Consider the following 20,888-nt stretch of genomic DNA (forward strand, 5'->3'; position numbering starts at 1 on the left):
TCTTTCGTATCTCTACAAATCATTCCCATAAATGCACTATTGTCCAAAAATGGAAACATCTATGAACCAGTACCAAATTGGCAAGTATCACATTGGAAGTCATGGGGCCAGAGTGGATTATCGTAAGTGAATAAATATATATTAAATGAACAAAATTATCGATCATGATTTGTGACATTTGATACATGTCTATTGAATCCAATTCCATTCTGGGCACTTTCTGGTGAGCTATGTTCTCTTCAGAAAATTGGGCTAAAATAAAACTTCAACCATTGATCTACGATCATCGAATGGTTTAAAATCATTGATAGATTTTAGGTATGTGTCACCCTTTACATGTCAAAGAGGCCACACTTATTGATACATCGTGCAAAGTCCAGACTCAATGTATTATATGATGTGATGTACTGATGTGATGTGATGTGCCTTGTCTATTAATGGCAATGAATTCATGAAATCGCCAATGAATTATATATTGTACCATAAATAACAAAATATTCGCCAAAACAAATTAAATAATTTTCAAGTGGTGGATAAAAATCGCCAATACATTTAAGTAATTTTTCGCTCATACAATTATATATTTCTTCCTTTTAACAAGAATTATTCGCCTCCCACAATAAATATTTTCCCCATAGAACAAGGTATTATTTGCTAGAAATTTATGGCATTTTCGTACCCTAGAAAAAAAATCGCCAATACAAAATAATTTTTTCCTCAGTTTAAAAAAAAATTTCTCCGTCGATATGAAAATTTCCCCCCGAAAATAATGTTTGATTCGCCAGGATTTTACACAGTTGCTCGGGTTGGGGTGGGGGGGGGGGTGTTCTTAAAGTTATCCATGCCCTTTAGTGGATAATAAGATAGAGATTTACCCTTGTTCTAGGGATTTATTTGTTATTAGTTTTGATTCCACTGATGACATGGATGTTATTCTTGAGGCTAATTCCTAGTCATGAGATTCACACCCTCTCTTTCTTCATCCTTGGATACCCTCCTTTAAGCCTCTTAAAGATTTGATTGATGTTGCCTCTCTTTGGATCAAACTGTCTTATCTCCCTTTAAAATTTTGGAGTAAATATGCTTGTGAGGCAATTTAAAATTCTTTGTTTTTTTTTATACAAGTGGATATAGCTACTGCTATTTTTTCCCATATCTCCTATGCTTGTGTTCTCCTAACGATTGATCTATCTAAATCTCTTCAAGGTAATATTGTCTTATAGGTTAATGATAGATTTTGGTGTCAACTAGTGGATTATGAGGGTATCTCTTTCACTCCAATTGTTATTTTTCTACTAGGTATTTAGCCTATAATTTCTCATATAATGCTCCAAGGAAATCTTCCTCAACCTAGTGCAAGAATGTTTTTTGTGACCATCTTACTAATTTTCTTGACATTGTTTTTGATGATGGCTTTGTTTCAAATGATTCATAAATTCTTGTTTCCTCTCCTCCTAGTTTAGTGAATGTCATTGAGGATATGTGGCCCTCTCTTCCTCTGACTATTTCTACTCCTCTTCATCCTATTATAGATGTACCTACTCGTGTTGTTTTCTAGTTTAAATTTTCTTCATACAATAAAATGATAGATGTTGCATGTAGGGTTTCTTTTTTTTTTTTTTTTTTTCTAGTTGATGTTTGTCAGATAAATGCTTTAATCATAGTTCTTAAGGATAAAAATGGTTTTAATGATCCTTATGATTTTTCTTGTAAAATTGTTGTTGATCTGAATGATACTACCCTTTCTAACTATTTTTCTGCTAACCCACTTTTTTCTTCTATAGGAAAGCACTATTTTTTATTGTAGTGATGGATCTACCTATACAATTGTTCAACACAATAAAAATTCTCCACTAACAATTCTTCACCTTCTCTAGTTTTTATTCTAGATAAGCATCCCCAAAGCTTTGATACAAAATATTTATATCAACTCCACCTTTGTTGTTACTTTGTTGGTTGCCCTATTTTTCTATTTTTGTGACAATTTTGGTTCTAGTATTGTTTTGATAGTTCATGTTTGCCATCTATAATGCATTATGGCCATTTCCTACTTATTTTAATAAAAAAATAAGCTATATTTTAAAAAAATAAAATTTAATTTCTATTTACAAAAAATGGATAATAAACATGCAATTCTAAAATAAAGTTAAGTTTTTGATTTGGCCTCAAAATAAAAAATGGAACCAGATAACATCATGGTTTGTTCATAACCAATATTAAAGTAATCAAATCATAGAGAAATAGACATGCTTATTTTGTAGTTGGTTGAAGGTGTCTAAAAGTATAGCTTATAGGACCAATTACTTGCATCTTGAAACTAAGTTTTAGCAAATACAAATTGGAATGCAAGTCAACCTAACAATGTGCCTTCTTGAACCAGTGTATGAAATAAATTTTTATTTAATTACAATAGCTTTAGTTTTTTATAATCGTTGTAGCTACATTGCTTTAAAGGCTTTTATTGAAGAAGTGGAGAAAAGTTACATTTTAAAATTTTTTAATGCAATGTACAAATTTATCACATAAGATAAAAAAAATTTCTACATAATTGAGGTAAATTTATATTTAAGAAACACTAAAAATCAAAGGTAAAAATTAAATTTTTAAAGCACATAAGGAAATGATTGTTCAAATGAAAATTATTTTTAATAGATGGAGAATAATTTTGGTTTTAGCAAGGATGCTACTATCTATGAAATTATAAATTTTTTGAATTATGATTTTTGTGTAGAGAAGAAATTCATCATAGTAGAGCAAATTTTATTCTGCAAAATTAACATATATTTATATATAAGAACTATTAAAGATCTTGAATATGGCTAAGGTTTTTTTTCATTCGCTTATGTTCTCTATCTTTATTAATCGCTCCCCTCAAGGAGTCTTTTGGATCTTTGGAGGGATTAGGTAGGGGGATCCTCTCTCCTCCTAATTATTCATTCTAATGGATAATGATCTTGGAAGAAATATTGAAAAAATTGTTAGTAGAGGCCTCTTGAAGGGTATTAGGCCTTCCTCTTGCCCCCAGGTTGTTTCCCACCGTGAATTTGTGGATGAAACTCTTCTTCTAGGAAATGATTTCTTACTCAAGGAAAGGGTGATTGGATCTCTATTTTATTTGATTATGCTATGGCTTCATGGTAGATGACTAATTTGGAAAAAAGTTCTCTCTATTCATAAATCTTCATTCCACCCTATAGACACATATTTTTGGTGTACTAAGGTGCCATTTCTCTAGCAATTCTACTTCTTATTTAGTTTTACCTTTAACTTATAGGAAAGTTGATAGTTTTATGTAGTCCTCTCTATAAGAATGGATTGAAAAAATATTAGCTAGCTGGAAATGTTCTCTTTTGAGTAATGTAAGGAAACTCCAATTTCTTAAGGCCTCTCTCAAAAGATCGCCTATTTACATTCTTTCTCTTTTTCACATGCTCTTTTATTGGATTAAGAAGCTTGAATAGATCTAAAGGAGGTTTCTTTGGTCAAGAATGGAAAGGATCGCAGGGACTTCACTAGCTAGGTAATATTATATCACATACATTCATATTGGGGGATTTAATATACCAAAAATTGAAAACAATATATTGCCTATTTGGTTAAAATAGGTGGGTTTTAATTAAAGCTATGAAAAAATACAATATCTATTGAAAATAGGTGGGTTTTTAATTCAGGCTATGTATTGGGAGGAGGTGACAAAAAAGGAATTTAGGGATATATTTTTTGAAAATAGGGGGATTCTTTAGTATTTCATGAGCACATGTGATATAACCCACGTTAACTAAGTTAACCCCCTATGGAAAAGATGAACCATATTTTCCTTGTTGATTGGGAGATAGTTTGCACTAGTAAATAGTTGAGGGGACTAGATATTAGAGAATCTAAAACCTTGAACATGGCTTTGCTATCTAAAGTAAGTTGGAGACTTTATTTTGAACCTTATAACTAATCTTATGTGATGAGAGATAAATATTTGCAAGGTACAAAAGTCAATTCATTTCTAGCCATGAACCCCTTTCCCCATGGTTCTCATATATGGAAAAATCTTATTAAAACCAAATAATTCATATATAAAGGTGTGTTATGGCATTGCGATAATGTTTAAAAAATCCACTATTGGAAGGACCCTTGGACCTCACTTGTTATATTAAAACTTTACCTATCTCACAACTATTGAGGCAAATTTAACCCGAAGACTTGGGCTCGTTGTCAAGAACTATTAGGATATGTCTTTATCTTCTCCCAATGAAGAAATAATCACAATTGGTAATGATCCCATTATTGGTCCTATGAATTTTGAACCCCTTAGGATTTTAAACAACTAATGATTTTTATAGAACCCATTCTCAAGATATCCTTATTTGGCCTTCTTCTACGGATGGGAAATACTTGGTCATGTTTGGGTTCAATATTCTTGTTCATTCTTGGCCTTTCCCAATTTAAATGGATTAAAATATGGATGTCTGAAAACATCTTAAAAGTCTCCTTTTTTTTGGACAACTTCTCATAGAATGATTCTTACTATTAATAGCATATAGAAGTGAGGTTCACACAATTGGTGAATCAACGTGTTTTATGTGAAAACATTGAAGAGATTATAAATAATCTGCTTTTCCACTATGAGTACTCTTGGAATATCAAACTAAAAATTATGAGTCTCTTCTCATTGTCTTAGATGTGGCACAAAGACCCAAGCTAGTTTTAGACTACTAGTGCCGCACATGTTCTCACCCTTTGATTGTTGAGATATGATGGTAGGATATTCTTCATACGGGTATGAGTTTCTAGAAATAAAATAATAGTTAAAAATTAACTGGGGAAAGGAAAACTCCATGGGAAGCCTCGATGTTCTCCATAATTTGCAACTTAAAAGATAATATTAAGCATTTTTTATTTTTCTAAGCACAAGAATTCCCCTCAAGTCTTGAATTCCATATTTCTATAAATTGGGAGTTATCTGAGGTGCTCTATATTTTCTTCTCTTTTCCCTCCAGTTTTGGAATTACTATTTAGTAGTCCCCCCAGCATTGGTTGGTAAAACCTAAACCTTGATAGTTCTTAAGGGAATATGGGTTGGGTGGGAGCAGGTGGCATCATAAGAGATGAGAAAGGAAAGTTACGTATTTCCTATATGGTCAGCATTAAATTCTTGACCTCCAACTTTATTAAGGCAGAGGTTGCTTGTCATGGCATTCCCTAGCTAAGGATAAAGGATTTGACAAATTAATTAATGAAGGAGATTTAAATAATGGTATCATAATTTACTCAAAGAAGAGGTCCCCCCAAGATGGTCTATGAGAGATATTAGTATTGATTCCTTCCACAATCTCTCTATTTTGGGTTAGTTTTGATTATTCCACACTATTAGGGAAGGGAAGAAGTCTACGGATAGGCTAGCTTACTTGGGATAGTTTGCCCAAAATTTGCAAATTCAGATATCCTTGTATGAACTCCTAGAGGAAGTTTGTGTTGTGATTTGAGATGATCAAATTTATAATGTGGATTAACGATATGTGGGCTATCATTTTAATGATGGTCTTTTATGTTGTCATTTGTCATCATTTCCCTTTGTGGGAAAATAGTCATCATTTACTAGATGGGACCACCTTTTTTAAATTACATTAAAGTTTGGCCTCTTCTACTCTTCATATCCAAATTTCCTAATTTAGCTAATACAACTAAGGTTACTATTATTATCGCATTCTAGCCTACCATGGGTGGCGACTTAATTTAGGTGCAGCCCACTAATTGCAACTCCCTAAAGAAAATGGGTTGATATGGCCAATTGTTAAAAGGGAAAAAATTTCCTCCTTCTTAGAGAGCATGATTTATCATGACCCCTACCTTTGTTCTATGTTTTCTTTCTATTAGAGAAATGGCAGGGTTTATATTGTTGGTTTTTCCGTCACTGTGTTGATGTAGATCATATTTACCACCACTGGTGTCTTGATGAAAGGGTTTACATTCACTATGAAGCCTAAAGGAAACTACAAAGAGGACTTCAAGAATTTTTTAGTGGCTATCAAAAAAATCACTCAATTGCAAAATGAATTTAAAAGGGACAATCTCTTGACTAAGTGGAAGGATGTTTCTGATGTTTTGATGAGATAGGAGACTAAATGTTAGTATATTTCCACAATCCATGAGAGTATCTATATTGCTTCTAGATTTGATTGTGTAAGTGTTTTTTGTATTAGATTTTTGGATCACACGTTGTGATCCATCATCAAGATGATAGAGAGCCAAAGGAGGTCAAAGTGGATGTGGTTGTAGACCTAAATAGAATAAAAAGTGGGAGAAAGGTGAGAAGACAAAGTGGGGTTGCACATAGTACCAGGTCAAGACAAGTGGTAAGTGGTAGGAAAAAGAGATTAAAAATAATAATAAACAAAGATAAACAAAATTATTTTAATAAGAAAAGTCACAATTTTAATTTAGTTTATCTTTGTTTATTATTATTTTTAATCTCTTTTTCCTACCACTTGCCACTTGTCTTGACCTGGTACTATTTGCAACCCCACTCTCTCTTCCCACCTTTCTCCCCCTTTTTATTATGTTCAAGTTTGCAACCACATCCACTTTAATCTCATTTGGCTCTCCATCATCCTAATGATGGATCATGGAGTGTGATTCAAAACGTTGATGCAAAAATCACATACACAATCAAATCTAGAAGCAATATAGATAGATATCAAATTGTCAAAGACAAGCTTAAAAGGTTCCATTCTCAAATTTTTTCTATTCTCATTCATTTTAGACATAGAATTAAGATGAGTTTCAATTTTTTATTTTCTCTTTTCTCTCTCTTAGTCAGTTGTGATAGTTGATTCAAAAAATAATGAGTTGCCACTTCACTAGGATTTGATTCTTATATTGTAAAATTTTAGTTTGTACCTCTCCCCTATTTGTATTTCCTAGCTATAACCCTTCTCTAGTTGTGCAATTAAATGTATCTTGTAAGACAAATTTATAGGGAGTCTCCACCTCTAGTAAGGCCACTCCCCCTTGAAAGGTATGCCCTTTTGTATCAACCCTCAATGCTTTGCTAAATGTTGAAGCCTCTAGTTACTCATAGAAGGGGAAAATTGTTGATCTCGATTGAATAGGAAATCATTTTAGATGACTCTTCCTCCTCTCAGTCCACTTCTTTTGACTAGTTCCTTGAAGATTCCCATCCCATATTTTTTGGGTATACCTCTTTTTGGAGTAAATAGTTTGTTCTATTTACAATTACTCAGGTTTGACTTAGGTAACAACTATTCAATTAATTGTAATTACATATTCTCTACCATATATCTTCTCCCACATATTATTGGGACACATGTCTCTTTCTATTGTCTCCATTATTTAGCCTATTTCCTATATAAATATTCTCTTGTACACACTGTAACGTATAAATAAATCAAGCATTTCTATTTTTATCTCTTTCTTAGTATTCTATGATGGTTGGTTGTCTCCTAGTGTGATCTTGAAGGCTGTAGCTTCATGGTGAGTCCATGTCTTCTCCTACATGGTATCAAAGCAGTATCCAATGAGTTTCCAACCTATATCAGAGTCTGACATTCTAAGTATTTTTATGGCATCAGTTCCTTCCTTGGTTTATTGCCAAAGCATATGAATCCATGTGCATATCAATTATAGGAAATAAGTAATCTATGCATTCCTATCATTGTTATCTTATAAACATTAACAATATTTAAAAAAAAAATCTATTTCACCTAAAGAGACATGTACTTTGTTTGAGGTCATATAACTATCAGTTGGTTGCACATTCATCTCGACATCAATTTTCCTATTCAATGTTGACTATTTGAGGGTAGTGCAAATTCATTTTTTGTGTATCTACATTTGTTTTGTGTGACCTATATACAATAGTGGTAGCTTACTTCTACAGCCTTATTTCCTCATACCTGGTGGTCATGGTTTTTGCCTCTGTTTGGTACATTACTTGGTGATTTACATCAAGGACAAGCCTAGAGCCCTCTATAGATCATATAAGTATGTCTTGCTTCCATGATCAAGCATCAAGTGCTACACATTGTGATCTTATTTAGTGCTTTAGAGATTTGGTAATCCTTTATGGTCGCGCACTTTATAAAGGATCAAACTGTTTTATTTTGATTGGGGTTTCACCTTGTATTTTGCAAGAGCCCATTTTGCTCTTTAGGCAATTCAAAATCATCGCACTAGATTTGGATTGATATAACAAGTTTACAGAAATTGATCTACTCTATTTACTTTTTATTGTATTAGGCTACATTTGTATGATGCCTTGATTTGGAGTCAGTTTCTTTTTTTTGGAAGATCAAACATTGATTTACCATTCAGATAGATCCTTCTATGAATTATTGCATATTATTTGATAGGTAAGCATCGATTCTTGGTTTATTTTGTTTCTTGGAGTTCTTTGATGTCTGGCAAGTGGCTCTTGGTATCTTTTGGGATCCTCATATCAACCCCCATATTACTTTAATATTAGTTGAAAGGGCCGGAGTTTGCATAAATCGGTGGCTTCATTTCTTTGCACAAGAACCATAATTGTGGATAGGCTTGGGGCCTTTTTATTGGTGACTTCTATTTGATTAGTGTTTCCACTTTATAAATTATAAATTTGTGTGGGCAATATTACACCTTAGGGTTTGTGTTGGAATTTATTATCTAAGCCAAAATCTACCCCCATATAAACTCCACCTACTTGTTAGGAGTTCTGTAATAGAAACAACCTAGAAGATTGTGCCAGTATATTCATCTCAGCAGCTCCTGGCGTAAACTGCAATTGTAGAGAAGTTAATGAGGTAGTTGATCTTTTGAATTTTGAATTTGGCGGGGAATTTTTTAGAAGATAGCTCCAAGACAAAAAGGGAGAATGTTCTCCAGTTAGAATAGTTTAGCAGAGTAGAGTGTTGAAGAACAAAGAGAATGTGTAGAAGCTAGACATCAGTTTGAGCAATGAAGAAGATTTTTGTGACCAACAATAGCTTGTAGGTGTGTGTGGTCTGTTAGTTGAGTAGTGATAGCTCATGACTGTGTGCAACTCCAAGTGTGAATTAGTTTGTAGTGAGCTCTAAGAAGCTTTGTGTTTTATGTAGCTAAATGAAGCTCCTAATCGCTACCTATAGATTAAATTAGTAGTTATTTTCTCAGTTTGTATTTTGTAATAGTTTTTCTCTATTCATTTAATAGAAACCAAACAAATTTTTATGTCTCCTACTTTTATTTGTGTTACATTTACATTTCCAGCCAATGTTTGAATGTTTGCAATGGTATCAAAGCTATAAAGCCTAATTCCTTGTGAGTAGGGCATTTATTTTTTCTGGGTGTTTGAGTTTTGTGTGTATGAGACATGGTTGGAGATGAAGGAAAGAGATGGTAGTAGACACCATCCTTTTATGGACATAATTATGATGTTTGGGCCAAGAAGATGAAGACCATCATGGTTTTAAATTATTTGAGAGAACTTTATGTCACTGGGTTTGTGGATACAACTGATCCATAAGATAGTTTGTTTCCCTGTCAAACAATCAGAAGAACTAGTTGAGGGAGAAAAGGAGGAAAGATGCTAAGGCATTGAGTTTGATTGAAGCATCCTTAAGAGAGGAAATATTTCCTATAATAGAAACAACTAACTATGCTAAGGAAGCATGGGAAATCCTCCAAACTAGTTACAAGGGGACCAATAAAATTAGATTGGTGAAGCTCCAAATGATTAAAAGAGATTTTGAGACTCTTAAAATGAAGAACAATGACTCCATTTCATAATTTCATACAAGAGTCTCCAGATTATTAAACCGGCTTGAGGAAAAATGGAGAAACCATGGAGGATGATGAGGAGAAAACATGCCTAGCGACATACCTTATTGCATACATTTTTGTTTACTTTTTACTATAATAATTTGCTAATTATAAGTAATATTAGAAGTAATAGTTATGATGCAATGTTTATCTTTTTGCTTGTTTATGTGATAAAAATATGGTGGTAATCAGAATTATATCTTCAAGTTCTATTTTATCTACACTTATGTGTTCTAACTACATTGTGAGTAAACAAGCAGAGTTCAACAAGGTTCATGACAGCTATTGCGCACATAAAAGATGATAACCTCCAGTTATTTAAAATGAGATCTTCCTTGATCTCTCTTTCTATTCATGTTTCATTGGCATGTTTCATCAGTGTTATTTAGAACTCAACTTCTTCCCGGAGTTGATTTATTTCTTATAGTATTTTTCTCTTGTTGTTTTAGTAGTTGTTACTATCATCATAGGTGGGTAACCTTAGTTTGAATTTTTAATAAGGGTATTTATATATCCCTCTTGTTCTCAGTTGAAAAGTTAGTCTGAATTTAGTTAGTATATAGTTTCAGTTGAGATGAATCTTCTTTATATATACTCAGAACTTGTTTTACTTCCTTTCAGAAGTACATACCAGTGAAAGTAGAAAGTTGATCTCAGTACTTGTGTTTCAAGATCCCACCAGAGGAAGAGAAGGGATCTCTTAACTGAAGGGAGGTGATCATTATTGTGATTTTAGTTCTATTGGTTAACAGATTTTTCCTTCTTAAATACCTTTTAAAAATTACTCCCAAATGCCCAAATTGAAAGACAAAAACAAGAACCAACAATTGAGTCACTTGCAATGGTGAGTGCAAGTGGTCTCTGAATTTTGATATGAAGGTACAACTCCCTTCGTTGGATAAAAATGTATATTTTCTGAATATGCTTTTAACCAAAAAGCAATAAAGGCAACTAACATCTGCTCATAGCCATACATAGATGTGAATAGAAGATTTATAATGAAGTGAATGAAGATAAGTAAAACACAGTTTAATTACGCACACCCAAGAAAATGCCCTTTCCAATAGATCAAAATGCTCTGGAATCTGATCGAGTCTCTCTCATTCCTCAAAGGACAAGGGAGATCAGAATACCCAAACAAACAGCTAACAACACAATTCTTTCCAACATACAAAGTATTTCTGAAATCAAAATTTTAGAATTAAATGCATACACAGTTTAATGTTACAGAAAAGACAATGAAAAGTAATCACAAGAGAAAAAAAGTTCATTGTAATCAAAATTTTTTTTTGAAAAATCCACATATCAACAAAATCTTCTTCATTCAATCAATGCCAAAATGTGAGCTCGTAGACTCAAATTTTCTGAAAAATAAAACTGCGGTCTAGAAAACAATGCTGCCTCTTCTTTTTTTACAACAAAAACGTAAAAGAAAGAACCCTTTCTCTTTTCTTTCATTACATATATATAGCCTCTCTTTATTTTTTGAAAGAGACTTTCAGTTATCAATAATTGATTCTTGAAAAGATTATTAATTAATATTTTCTTTTATCTTTGTCGTGAATACAATTCTCACCTTTAGGGAAATAAATCTCAAATATTTAAATACATATTTTCCATTTCTAGCCTTGGTGAATGATTTTTCACTTATAGGTGAAAATATTTGCCCACTTTCCTTAGTGTTTGTGTTTATATGAGTAAAAACCCAAATATCTCCCAATTAATGTGACTATCATTGACAGTTTGACAATGTTGTGCTCTGTTATCCATATCTTACGAATCAAACCTAATTTTGGAAATCGCTCTTGTGAGGATTTAGAAAACTAGGGTTTCTAAAATATATCACACATTCAACATGATCCAACAGTTCAATTGATAGTATTCCCTCTGCACAGAGAATGATTTTTCTGTCTCAGAATAAAGACTAAAAAAAATTGTGGTTACAGGTTGCATTGAAAAACTATAAATAATATACATGCCAATGTTATTGGATTATTAAACCTGTTGAATTTTGAACCCACACACATAGAACCTTCATCTGTTTAATCTGATGAATCTCTAAACTCTAAATTTGAACCTCTTAAATTGAACTTGCGAACCTTAATTTTGAACTTTGAAACTTAAACCCGAACTTTGAACCTTGAACCGTGAACCTGCGAGGTTCAATTAGAAGGTTCAAAACCACAAATTGCGTCCATAGTGTGCTTCATTTATCACTTTGTCTTCATTTTCCTGCACGTTGAACCTACGAACCTTGAACCTTGAACCTGCGGGGTTCAATCAGAAGGTTCAAGATTACAGTCTTTCCCCACAATATGCTTCATTTATGACTTTGTCTTCATATTTAGCTATGCGTTGAATCTTTGAACCTTGAACCTTGAACCAAATAAGGTTCAAAGTTCAAGTTCAATGACCAAAAAAATACAAAGACCTTACACTCATAAAACTAAAGTTGTGATACAACCCGCTCCAGTTGAACTTGAACTTTGAACTTGAACCTGAACTTTGAACTTTTTGAAAAGGTTCAATAGTTCAAGTTCAATGGCAATTGTTCCTTTGGGCTTCCATAGAAAAACCTGTATAACATTTTACTTAGGGCTGCGTTTCTTGTGAAATTTTAATCGTAGAATAAATAAGCTAAGTAGAGCATAACCCAGAATCTAGTTTCTGCATAGGAAACATAAGTCTTTGGATTTAATTATTTGTGCATATGGGTAACCCAAAAATAAAATCATTAAAATATCTCAGCCGACATGGAGCTTGGCCATAAAAACTAGTCATTTTGGAGAAAAGGAGGTTAAAATTATCTCTACAAAAGGATTTTGTGTCATCTTTCATGTAATTTGAAAAATAATAATTTTTTTTGTGACTGACAAGTAGGGAATGTCCATGAGGGTACTTGAAAGTTAGAACAAAGGTGACCTACACTTTCAACACTAAAACATTAGCAATAGCTACTTTTTAGTTGATTATGAGCTTTAGGCACGAGAAAAAATATAGGGGTAACAAGTTCTTTTACAACTTCAAAATTTAGATTAATTTATGTTGGTTCTTTTTACTAAGATGTTAAGTTTTAATTGTTGGTAATTTCTTTCCAATAATCAGCATTAGATTTCAAGTTGAATGTTATTGTTAGGAGAAGTAATATTTAGTTTTACATTATTGTTTGGATAGTGTAATTGTTGTAGATTAAACTGGTAATAGCATGGTTAATGAGATGGTTAGTTTGATGGTGAAAATGGAAGCAAAATTGTTGTGAAGTCAAATCATGGATTTACGTGTTATGTTTAATTTTTGCAAACATAATTAGATTTGAAAATTTGCAAGCATAATTGATGCAAAGCCAAGCAACAACTAGGTGAAAACCTTCTCTCACCCGAAACTAATATGTCCAAAACAATTTATTTTGTTTGTTAAAGGTGTGGACAACACACCTACCAAATTCTCAACTCACACAACAATTTGTATGACTAGATCCATACCAGTTTAGTCTCTTCCAGTACCGGTATGATTAAAACACTCTACCCTTCTGTGAACCGGTTTAGTATCTTTCGATATTGGTGGGATGGAAACCTATTGGATTTTGTCTATTGGTGGTCCAACCAACACAAAATACCCATAAGATCTGACTATCAGATGTGTTAGGGAATACTTGTCTCACAACTGTCCTATTGTCTAGTAGCCCTACTGGTTGAGTTTTCCAAACACAACTTAACAAAATTCCAAAGGACAAAGAAAAATAAAGGTATATTTATATACCCTTATCTAGTTACACAATTCCCTAAAGGCTTAGACTCTAACCACAAGTTGAAAGGTCTATACCCTTACTGTCCTTCCAGACCTAATTAAGCTAATTAGGCCTAATTTACAAAGCAAGTACCCCTTGTATTAGTCCCTTGACTAAACCAAAACTTATGCAAGGTGGGGTAAGATTCAAAACCACCAAATCTAAGGTTTCAAGACTTGATCCCATCTTCTTTATCTTCTGCAAGTGATTTCCACTTCTATAGTTCAAGCAGTCACATACAGATGCTTGCCTAGGGTCAATTCAATCACATCGGGCTTGGAGCCTCCCTAAAAACCAACACAAAAATATTATGATACAATGGAAGTTCTAACATTTTCTCCATAGGCTGTTTGGTCCCCCAGTGAAAATGTCAGATTAAGGGCATCTTTATAGTGACACCCTAGGTGTCGGTAGGGTTTGTGACCAGTCTGGTTCGATTTGGATAGATCTCTACAACACGATTGTTAAAAAACCTCAAACTTGATTCAAATGAAAGGTAAGAGACTTCCTTAAATCATCCAATTAGTTTTAGACATCCACCAATCCGTACTGATTAGAAATGAACAACAAAACAATAGAATTTTAGAAAACTCCAAGTATATTGTATTGCTTTAAACTCCAAAACATCATCAAATTTTATCAACTTCAACAACTATACCAACAACAGCCTAGAATTGATCCAAGTTGGAATAATATAGTGTCGCTAACAGTTTCCAACCACTTTTCAAACTTTGGAACCATTGGAGGATTAGTTATCCCTTTTTACAACATTTTGCAATGACAACAAAAGTTGTCAACTTGCAATTTTTAAATTTGGCAACTCCAAGGTGTATTCAACCTATTCCAAGGGTTGTTTTGATGTTTCTAAGACCACTATCTATTTTCCTAACTCATGCCTAAACCCTTACTGATCCACATGGTCATTTATCCATTGTGGCTTATAAAATGCAACCATGACAATGCCTTACACCAATTGGGTCTTATTGACTCAAAAAACTATCAACCTATTACAGATGATCCTTTTCACCTCATGGGTGATATTAGGCTCTTTTAGACATCATTTTTGTCTTCCTTTGTGTCTTTGGGTCCTCTTGCACCATACTCCTCAGGTAATTGAATCTCAAGTCCACTTGAGATGAGTTCTGATAATGTAGTCCCATGTTTCTTCATCTGGTCTTCATCTATGCATACTGCATCTCCCTCAGGGAGTCCTTGCCACTTGACAAGGTATTGGTTGTAGACCTTATTCCTAGTTTTCTTCACAATATTGATGTCCAATATGCTTTCAAGTTTGGGTGGCCCTTGACTTGGAAAGTCTTTCAATATGTCTGGAGCATCCTCCATTGGGAATGTACCATCTTCCTGCACTGTACCTTTGAATGGCATCAGATCTACAACATTAAAGATTGGGGATATACCTATATCTAAAGGTAATTGGATTTCATATGCATTGTTCCCAAACTTCTTGAGTATTGGACAAGGTCCAACCTTTCTCATAATGAGATTTGTGTGTTTCCCTTTGGGAAATTTTTCCTTTTTCAGATTGGCATATACCATGTCTCCAACTTGGAACTACACATCTCTCTTTCTTTTGTCAGCTTGCTCCTTGTACTTTTATGTACTTCTCTGCAATTGCATCCGGACTTGGTCATGAACCTCCTTTATCCCTTCAGCAAATTCTTCTCCACAAGCACTGATATGTTTAGTTGAGGGTATATTTCTCAATTCCAGCACACCTCCTAGATTCAGTCCATAAACAATTTGGAAAGGGCTCCTTTTGGTACTCCTATCAATAGAATCATTATAGGCATATTCTTCTTGGGAGATGATGGAATCCCACTTTTCACCATGCTTCTTGGTGAGGCACCTTAACAAATTTTCGAGTGACCTATTGACCACTTCTATTTGGCCATCCATTTGGGGATGATATGTTGAACTAAAAGACAAGTTTGTACCTAATTTGCTCCATAAAGTCCTCCGAAAATGTCCTACAAAATTCACATCTTTGTCTGACACAATTTTCAATGTTAAACCATGTATTCTCACAACTTCATTAAAGAAAAGGTTTGCAACATATGTAGCATCACTTGTGCTCTTGCATGACAAAAAATGTGCCATCTTGCTAAACCTGTCAACAATCACAAAACACTTTCAAAACTTTTTTGTGTTCTTGGCAAACCCATCACAAAATCCATGCTCTGACTTTCCCTAGGTCTTGAAGGAATGGGTAATGGAAGGTATAGTCCTACATTTGTTGTTATCCCTTTGGCCTTTTGACACACCACACATGAAACCACAAATTTTCTAACATATGTCAGCAATTTAGGCCGGTAATAAAATATTCTCACCAACTCAAGAGTTTTGTCTAATCCAAAGTGTCCCCCCATACAACCACTATACTTCTCCTTAATTATGTTATCCCTCATTAAAAATTTAGGAATGCATACTAGCATCCTTTGAAAACAAGACCATCTTGAAACAAATAATCATAATACTCTAAATGATATCGGCTACCAAACTCAGTGCATACCTTGTAAATGTCTTTGAAATCTTCATTTACAACATGCATACCCTTGAGGGAATAAACTCCTACACTCTCCAACTAGATTTCTGAAACTGTTAGTTCCCTCCTGCTAAGAGCATCTAAAACTTTTTTGCAGACACCTTTCTTGTGTTTGATTGTAAAGGTGTAGGCCTGAATGGACTCAACCCACTTCATATGCATATGGCTCAATTTCTCCTGACTATTTTAGAAGCTTAGTGCTTGATTATCTGTATACACAACAAACTCTTTGGGAAGAAAATAATGCCTCCACTCTTTTAGTGCCTGAACTAATGTATACATCTCCAAATCATAGGAAGAATATTTCTTTTTAGAATCATTCAACTTTTCATTAAAAAATGCAATTGGTCTACCTTCCTGGCTAAGTACTGCACTTATTACCAAAAGACTTGCATCACATTCAATCTGAAAGATTTTGTCAAAGTCCGGTAAGGTAAGAACCAGTTGTTGTGATACCTTTTTCTTCAACATTTCAAATGCTTCATACACCTCCTTGGTCCATGCAAATTTGCACTTCTGTCCACCCCTGATGGTGTCTAACATGGGAGCACAAATTTGGCTAAATTCTAGATAAACTTCCTATAAAAGGTAGCTAGGCCATGAAAAATCCTTACATCACCAATTGTTTTAGGAGTTGGCCATTTGAGAATGGAATTCACTTTATCAACATCCATTTTTAGATTTCCTCTAGAAATCACAAACCCAAGGTAAGTCATTTCTTCCTACAAAAACACACACTTTTCCATGTTTATCATTAGTTTCTCTTCATTCAACCTTCTTAAGACCATATCCAAATGTTTTAGGTTCTCCTACTTTGTCTTGCTAAACACTAGGATGTCATTTAGATACACTATGACAAACTTACCAATGAACTTGTTCAACACCTCATTCATGAGTCTCATGAAAGTGCTGGGGGAATTTGACAACCCAAATGGCATCACCCTCCATTCTTACAATCCTTCATTTGTTTTAAAAGTATTTTTCCATTCATCACTGACTCTAATCCTTATTTGGTGATAACCACTTTTTAAATCAATCTTGGAATAATACCTTGCACCTCCTAAATAATCAAGCAAATCCTCTATTCTAGGAATAGAGAATCTATACCTAATGGTTATATTGTTAATGGTCTGGGAATCAATGAACAATATCCATGTTCCCTCCTTCTTTGGTGCTAAGACAACCAAGATTGCACAAGAGCTCAAGATCTTCCCTATCAAACCTTTATCAAGCAACTCTTGGATCTACCTTGCAACTTCCTCATTTTATTGGGGAATCATTTTGTAGGCTGGCTTGTTTGGTAAGGTGGCACCAGGAATGAAATCAATGCAATGGCTTATCTCCCTTATTGGTATTAGGGTTCTTGGGAACTCTTCTGTAACTATGTCCTTGTATTTGCTCAATGTTTCCTCTACCTCCTCAGGGACTGTCACCCTTTTCTTTTCTACTTTGCCATCGAAAATGAGCTCTTCTTCTTGCCTTGGTACTGACATCACTGCAAAACAAGGTGTTCCCTCTTCCTTGATTACCTTGAGGAACTCTTTTCCTTCCATGATCATGATCTTGGCCTCCTCCTTTTGATTCTCATTGTTATCAGGTAGGGTTATCAATTCAATAACCTTTTCATCTTTGGTGATTGAGTAGGTGTTCTTGTGTGCATCATGATGGGTCTTCAGGTCATATTTCTATAGTCTTCTAAAAATAATATGATAGGCATCCATCTTGTGAGATTTTGCCAAGATCAAGGGTACAATGAGAAGCATAAATGAGAGACAAAATAATTACAAGAACAAACTATATTCCCATCAATATTGAAATGATCAACTAGATTAACCAATAAAAAGAATATGAGTCTTCTTATATAGGCAAGGCCATATGGATATGTGAGCACACAATCATTACATGTGGCTCAATGAGAAACAAGGGTAGGTAAGAAAAAGTAGGGATAGGTAGGAGAAATAATATAATATTCCACAAGAGGTGGATGACCCACTGAATGTGGAGTGTAACACCAAGATAAGACCACAAAAGGAAGAATTTCTCCTACAAGCTACATCCCTATGTGCACACTTCCCTAAGTGTCTCATATCCAAACTACGATGAGATGGATTATCCTAAGTTAACTTAAGTAAAGTGTAATAATATCCATGATGAATAATCATTTACACCAACACATCTCCACAATATCAAACTAAATTTTGTCTTTGTATGCTCCTATCTGAAATTCAACCCATGATTTATCTTCTACCAATGTCCGTTTTCCTGTAGTAAGCCAAGAAACTTTATATGGAAATGGATGAGGAATTCTTCTCAATTTTAGTTTCTCTACCATTTCTGAGGATATTAAATTTTTAGTTGAACCTGAATCTATTATAACCTTACATACCTTGCCTCCTACTTTGCATGTGGTTTAGAAGAGTGTCTTCCTTTGTGGAGGTTTAGTATTGCTTGGTACCTTCAACAATGTTCTCCTCATCATCAAGGCTTCTCCTCTCTCTCAAAGTCCATAGGAATCAGGTGAATTGACACTCTGACAATCAGTGTCTTGAACCAAATGTGTTCTCCTCTTTCCGTGGGAGCTTGATCCAGTCTTCTCAGGGCACTTAGCTATGGTATGACCTACTTGATTATAGTTGTAGCATCTGAAAGGCTCTTATCTTCTTCTAGAAAATCTACCTCTATGGTCGAGTCTTCTTCCTTTGAAACCCCCTCTTGTGTTACCATATCCATGCTGACTTTCTTGATTAAAGATATAACTTTAATGATTGAGATATTTAAAATTTGATTTTATTGATTTTTTTATGTACAAAGCTACCTTTTTGGCTTTGATCTTCTATACTCTCAAGATTTTAAAAAAAATTCTAGATTATTTTATTATCATGTATCAATTCTTTGGTTCTTTATATACATTTTATCTCCATGATATAAAGCTTTCTACATGCTATTACACAATTTTTTTATGATGGTTTGTTTATCTTTCTAAATTTATATGTTATTTTGTATTATATTATCTCTTTGGAATCTCTAAAATTTACATCTCCCAACTCTCTTCCACACACTAGGATAATAGTAGACACACATACTATTATTTATTCTATCATTTATATTATTTTTCTTAGTTCTAGATGCATAGAGGATAAGATTGCACATATTTTTTCATACTTTTATATGAACTACACATTGAGGTTGAAAGACAAAAATAGGGGCTAGATTGTTTTGGTAGTAACCCTACAGTCAATCTATTTTTATCTCTCCCAAACATAGGTGATTTTATGTGTTCATTTTCTATATTCCACTTTTCACTTGATCCAATTTAATTTTTTTTTTCCAATTTTGTATTTGATTTTTTTATTCAAGTAAATGTATATATTTTAACCAACTTACATTATTTAATCATTACATACTTATTATTTTTTTAAATCATATCCTTTGTTCATAATTGGTATTTGTTGTACTATATTTACAGATATTTGGTCTATGTATGATATATTTATTTCCTTTATGTTATAGATGTTTGTACAACCAAATAGACCTTAGCACATCCATGATTGCATTTAGAAAGTATTATTTTATATAATCATATGTCATCTAAATTATAATTGCTAATACTATGCTCCACATTCCTTTCCCTCCTTTGTTCTTTCCTCTTTTGGCATAAATTCCTTTTCTATTTGTATAAAATACAACTTTAATTATATTCATTAGATGAATATTAATTAAATTAGTGCATAAGAATACTAGATAATTTGATATTCCTTTTACATCAAGGTAGCTATGTTGGAAACTTGAATTATTGTGTTGTTTTGTCATTGATGTTAATATATCTTGAGTGATCATAGATTTTGTTGATGTGTTGTATTGTGATTGATGTTAACCTATCTTATATTTTAATTAATATCAACCTGTCTTGATTTGTCATAGATGTTGAAGAAAGGATGATGTAGTGAATGTTTCAATATATAGTCCAAAGAGTATTTATGTGTTCTAGTGCGATGTTTAAGTAAGGATGGTATACTAGAAGTTTTAATATGAAAGAAAGAGAATATATGTGTTTTATTATTGTTGAATTATCTTGTGGAGATGTTGAAGTAAATTAAGAATGATGGTATAATAGAAGTTTCAATATGTAGGAAACATTATTTATGTAGGAAATAGTTTTTAATGTCTTAGTGGAATAATGCTTTTCATTCTTCTAGTATGTGATATTATGTGTTGTGGCATTGGATACAAAGATTATGATCTATGACTAGTGCACTATTAGTTTTGTAGGTCATGTATTGCTCAAATGACAAAAGTTGGTTGTTGTTGTTTCTAACAACAAGGTTGTCTATGAAAACAAATCTAAGGGATGTTTGGTGGTGTTTGGATATGTGGATTCAAGCGTTACAATTTGCAGGGCATGTTAATTTAGTTTGTTCAATATTCCAATTTAATTTTTATGTGATGATTTGATTGGCAAGTGGAGTTATGATGTTCTATGTTTTGTTTTGTTAGTTGGTCTTGTTTTTGGTTGACTATAGTGATTTATCGTACTTGGATAATATTCCTTTGGTCCAGGTTTTCTTTGAAGAATGAGTTTGGTTAGTGTTTTGGGTCTCACTATGGCATGTGGAGATATATATTATGTAATTTGTATTGGAGGATAGTTTTGGGTTGATTGGTTAATGTGCTTCAATGTTTATCTACACATTATTTTGATGTTGACTTTGAAGGATGTGTTAGTACATTCGGTTTATTGGAATCAACTTT

This window comes from Cryptomeria japonica, chromosome 9 (assembly GCF_030272615.1).
Source record: "Cryptomeria japonica chromosome 9, Sugi_1.0, whole genome shotgun sequence".
In the NCBI taxonomy this organism is placed as follows: Eukaryota; Viridiplantae; Streptophyta; class Pinopsida; order Cupressales; family Cupressaceae; genus Cryptomeria; species Cryptomeria japonica.